This window comes from Mirounga leonina, unplaced genomic scaffold (genome assembly GCF_011800145.1).
Source record: "Mirounga leonina isolate KUSES-001 unplaced genomic scaffold, KU_Mleo_1.0 Mir_151, whole genome shotgun sequence".
Taxonomy (NCBI): Eukaryota; Metazoa; Chordata; class Mammalia; order Carnivora; family Phocidae; genus Mirounga; species Mirounga leonina.
In genome coordinates this window covers 61,593,648-61,599,647 of record NW_023270377.1, presented here as the reverse complement: position 1 = coordinate 61,599,647, position 6,000 = coordinate 61,593,648, and positions in this window count along the sequence as shown.

The following is a 6,000-nucleotide window of genomic DNA, read 5'->3' as shown; positions in this document are numbered from 1 at the left end:
TCTTCAAAGGATTATTCATAATAATGAAAAATTAGAAGCGTTCTAAATGCCCAATTCGTGAAGGTTAGGAGGCAAACCTATATGATGGGATACAATACATCTTTTTGTTTTTTAAATCACTTAACAAAAGAATACTGATAGCAGAAAGGTTCTAGATAAGTTTATGGTAAATTTTTTAGAAAGCAGCCAACAGGGGCACCTGGGAGATTCAGTTGGTTAAGCATCTGCCTTTGTTTTAGGTCCTGGGCTCCCTGCTCCCTCTCCCCTAACACCCACTCCCCGCCCCCCGCCCCCGCTGCTGCTCTCTCTTTCTCTCAAGAAAGCATCCAACAATACATATGATACTCGTTTGATAAAACACATGGAGACAAACATATATCATGTGAGAAAAAGACTGAATGAATGTACTCTAAATTGTAATAGTGATTTTAAGTATGCTGATATGGACTCTGAAGACAGATCTGGGTCTGAATAATAGATAAGTAAATTAGATCAATTATTTAACCTCTCTGGGTCTCAGTTTTCTCAACTATAAATTAGTTTGTAGTGTAACAACTGATCGGGTTGTTATGAGGATTAAAGAAGCTAATGCTTGTAGTATGGTGCTTGGCAAACTAAATTGAAGTTTGTTAGTATTACTCTGATTTGCTAATAAGGAATGATTTTTCTGTTGATTTTTCTCTGATGAGATTAAATTACTTTTACTTAATAACAAAACTAAAGGAATAGTAAAAAAAAATTCTTGGAATTATTGGAATTTCGTTTAAATTTTAACAAGCCTCCATACAGATGGAACAGAGCCAAAACCCAAGTTCTGTAGCCCCAGTTCAGCAAAGGAAAGGCTCTCATTCAGGGGAAAGCTGGAGAAACCAGCCCTCTGCTTTGAGAAGCTGTCAGGCAGTACTCCCAGTACATTGTAAAGATAAGAAACAAAGTTCACTTGGGACATTGATTTAACAGATGTTTGGTGATGCACCAGAGGTCCACTGGAAGCTAACCTATATTAGGCCAGATATACTTCACTGTGGGTCATTTTCTGTGTCTACAGCCAATCAACATCAACAGGCTATTAAAACAAGGGACGTGTCCTTTATTTGGGGTAGGTTTCATTAATAACATTAATAACAACATTTCCATTTCCAGGATGTGACGTTCTGCACTCAAATCAGCTTATAGGCAGTTTGCTTTCAAACTAATAATTCACATTGCAAAATAAACAACCACCAAAAAGTCAAATTTACTTAACTGTATTCAAGCAGAACAAGAACATTATATTCAGAAATTCAGAAAAGCTAATAGCATTTCACAAATTTCAGTCACTATAATAATGTCCATAAATCTTGCAAACTAAATGAATCCAGTGCATCTCAATGATAAAGATATTTAGGTTTAAAAGCAACAATTGTTCCAGACATCGCAAGCTTGTTGCTGGCCAAGTTTGTTCCCTATTACTTGTATTTCCCATAACACCTGGCAAAGTATTTTGCACAAGAAATACTTGGGGCCTGCCTGGGTTTGTTGATTAATAGCCAAAGCACTTTGGGTGCTTGCAAATACAGGCTCAACTCCATGACCATAAGGGAAGCATCTGATGTATTTTATAAAATAGCAATGAGGTATTTTACTTTTTAAATATCATTATGACAAAGAAGTAGGAAAATTTTGAAAGCATATTTAGAAGTATAAAAAACCTACAACAAACCTACACCTTCCATTAGGGGAGCAGTCTGTTCTTAATAAGGTATTTATTCCAGGCACATGTTATGAGGCCTGAAGCTAATCTCAGTATGCCCCTCTCCTCCCCAACAATGCCTTTAATTCAATTTTGAACTTTAGTTCAGAAGAACATTGATTATGTGTGTGTGTGTGTGTGTATATATACACATATATATAAAATTAGTCTTTCTAAAACTATACGCATTTGTAAAAAAAAATTTTTTTAAAGATTTTATTTATTTATTTGACAGAGAGAGAGACAGCGAGAGAGGGAACACAAGTAGGGGGAGGGGGAGAGGGAGAAGCAGGCTTCCGGCGGAGCAGGGAGCCCGATGTGGGGCTCGATCCCAGGACCCTGGGATCATGACCTGAGCCGAAGGCAGACGCTTAACGACTGAGCCACCCAGGCACCCCAGTTATTACATCTTATTTAAGCCTCCTTTAATCGATAGATTTCCTTTCTATTTTTTGTGTGCAATTTACTTCTATGTACTCAATTAAGTTGCTTGTCCTTAAGATTTCCTCCATTGGTTTGCTGATGGGACTTCCAGACTATAATTTAATCTGTTTCCTCCATTATCTGTATTTCTTGTACACTGGTGATTGGATGTAGAGTAAAGGCTCTAACAGATTCAAGTTTTGTAAGTTTTGGTGCTTTTCTGGGGGGCGATGGGGGTGGGCAGGACTTTTCCCTAGCTGCCATTGTGTTGGATCATTTCATTCTCCATATAGTCTTTTTTTTTTTTTTAAGATTTTATTTATTTATTTGAGAGAGAGAATGAGAGGGAAGAGGGTCAGAGGGAGAAGCAGACTCCCCACTGAGCAGGGAGCCCGATGCGGGGCTCGATCCCGGGACTCCAGGATCATGACCTGAACCGAAGGCAGTCGCTTAACCAACTGAGCCACCCAGGCGCCCTCATTCTCCATATAGTCTTAAAAAAAAAAGAAATCCTTTCCTTTTTCTCTTGCCTATCCTCTCCTGTTTCACCTGTACCTCCTAACTCCCATGACCTATATTTACACTCCAAGGCATATCCTTCCATATTTTCTCCATGTTCACGTAAATATCTTTATGCACGTGCAGAGATTCTGTTTGCTTTACAAAAATGACATCATAAAAAGCCTTCCAAGCCAAGTAGTAGAGCTCTAATTTGTCCTATTTAATGGCTCCAAAATAATATTCCATGTGCACATCTACCACAATTTATTCAGCCATCGTATTTCAGGTGGCAAATACTTTATTCTTGGGTCTTGTTGCCACATCTTGTTCATACACACATATCTACTGGCTTTTGTTTTCAGAGTGAAATTGCGGGGTCAGAAAGTATGCTGTGTATTTTATTTTAATAGATGCTTCCAGATAGCTTTCAAGGAAGGCTGTAGCAGTTCACATATCCACCAGCAGAGGATGAGGTTACCCTTTCCTCCACAATCTAAAACAGTCTCAAGGAGCAGAAAAAAAAATAGTCACAAGTAAAAGTCACATGTTGGGAGCCAGCAAGGAGCAGGGTCATCTAAGGAGCGGAAGAGCTCGATGGGATTCCCTAATCAGCGATCCGTGAGCTATCCGTAAGCGATTCTTCAGTAGAAAAGGCCCTATTCATCTTTGTATCTCATGAGCCTAACACAGGCCTGGCACAAAACAAACAATTCCGAATACCCCAAAACAGGGTCTGAAAATAGTTATCTCTAACTGCTAAGAGTTACCTTTAACTCCTCTCCATTTCATGGATCCCAGTGAGTTCTTTCCTACTGGGTGGTACTTGCGTATTACACGATAGAATGTATCTAGCATCTGCTCCTAATCTCATTTGAGTCTTTATCCATCTCCACTAAAATTCTGGGAAGAAACCAAGAAACTTGGTTTTCAAGAAAATTCTTGGATTGGAAGAAACCAGAAAACTTGGCAAGAGAATCATTCCTAGGTCATGGAACATTCTGTTTTTTAATGTTCTACCTGTGATAATCACACCAAAAGGAGCACCCACCTCCCTACTTCTGTGAGAGTCACTTTTTTCTTATTAAGCCTTCATTCATCTCCCTTGCTCCATTTGCCCTTCCAGGACAATGCTCCCTAATACAATACTCCTCACCGAAACTTTCAAGCCAAGACCTCTTATTTGAATAAGCTAAAATGTTGTGCCTTCTGCAAATAAGAAAGATCTTTTTTCAATGAATCTACCAAATGTTCTCACAATTCAGTCCTTTACTATTAGTTTAGCTAAGGATTATTACAGTGAAGGGGGAACAAAAGATTAGCCCAGCTTCACCTTACAGTTGGGAGAATCAGGAAATGCCAAGTGAGTAACAAAGCTCCTAGTTTTGACTAAGCCTAGCTATGCATTTACGGGAAGCATTAAGCTGCTCGAATATCAAAGTCATTGTTGGTGTCATAAGGGGATCTTTATACTGAAAATAAGAGAGCTGTCTGTTGACAAAGGGAAGAAGTACAAATTACGATGGACACTTGTAAAAATGCAATGTCATAATACCAATTCATCGTTATTCAGAGAGACACACTGCACTGAGAGTGACCTTAGAGAGAGGATTATACTATGCCAGGAAGGCCAGCATGCACTCTCCATAAACAGCCTTGCCCCCCTGGCCACCTTACAAGAGTGACACCAGCCATGCTCCAGGAGCTGGATCCATCACAGCTTGCAGTGCTGGGGTAAGTGCTGTTCTTCATCTGATCTCATTTCAAGATTATCTCTGGCTTGGAACCTAGCACGGTGCAGTTGCAAGAAGCCCGAGACATGTCGCCTGAGACAGCCTTGAATCTGGATGTGCTCCTTGTGTTTTGGTGTCTGGAAAAGATGGAGAAAGCACCCTTGGGCAGAAATTGGGGGAAATAGGAGTGACATAGAGATTTTTTTATTATTATTATTAACATATAATGTATTATTCGTTTCAGGAGTACAGGTCTGTGATCCATCAGTCTTACACAATACACAGAGCTCGCCACAACACATATCCTCCCCAGTGTCCATCACCAGCCACCCCATCCCTCCCACCCCCCTCCACTCCAGCAACCCTCAGTTTGTTTCCTGAGATTAGGAGTCTCTTATGGTTTGTTTCCCTCTCTGGTTTCGCATTGTTTCATTTTTCCCTCCTTTCCCCTATGATCCTCTGCCTTGTTTCTCAAATTCTACATATGAGTGAGATCATATGATAATTGTCTTTCTCTGATTGACTTATTTCATTAGCATAATACCCTTTAGTTCCATCCACATCATTGCAAATGGCAAGATTTCATTTTTGGATGGCTGCATAATATTCCATTGTGTATATATATATATATATATATATATATATATATATATATATACCACATCTTCTTTATCCATTCATCTGTCAGTGGACATCTGGGCTCTTTCCATAGTTTGGCTATTGTGGACATTGCTGCTATAAACATTGGGGTGCAGGTACCCCTTCGGATCACTACATTTGTATCTTTGGGGTAAATACCCAGTAGTGCAATTGCTGGGTCGTAGGATAGCTCTATTTTTAACTTTTTGAGGAACCTCCATACTGTTTTCCAGAGTGGGGGCACCAGCTTGCATTCCCACCAAGAGTGTAGGAGGGTTCCCCTTTCTCCACATCCTCACCAAAATCTGTCATTTCCTGACTTGTTAATTTTAGCCATTCTGACTGGTGTGGTGGTATCTCATTGAGGTTTTGATTTGTATTTCCCTGATGCCGAGTGATGTTGAGCACTTTTTCATGCTTCTGTTGGCCATTTGGATGTCTTCTTTGCAGAAATGTCTGTTCACGACATAGAGATTTAAAAGAAAAAGGACAGTCATATGCTTAGTGTTTCGTTTTCTACAGTTTCCACAGTGTAATCTTCTGTTTTAAAAAAGAACTAGGAAAAAATAGAATGGCAATTTGGTTCTGTATTTTTTATGTTACCTTTGATGACCAGAAATTGAATGTAGGGAGAGTTCTAAACAAGTAGCCCTTCATAAGTTGCTTTGTTAAGGAATAGAATGAAAGGAAATTTAGCTCTTAAGATGTGAATTTGAATGTAGTCCAGATAGGGCACTGCTGACAAATGATTCCATTAACTGAACCTCTATATGGGACCATCTGATAAGGGGAGAAACGATCTAATGTTATAGCCTTTTCTTTGCTCCTTTCCCTTCTCTCCTCCATGACCACCCAGGTGCCTATGGTTCTCTCCATCTCTCAGTGACAATAAATTGCTCACAGGAAGGGTCTGATATTAATCATTTATACTTTCCTTCATGTGGATCTGAGTCAATGTATTACTTCTCTAAGAGG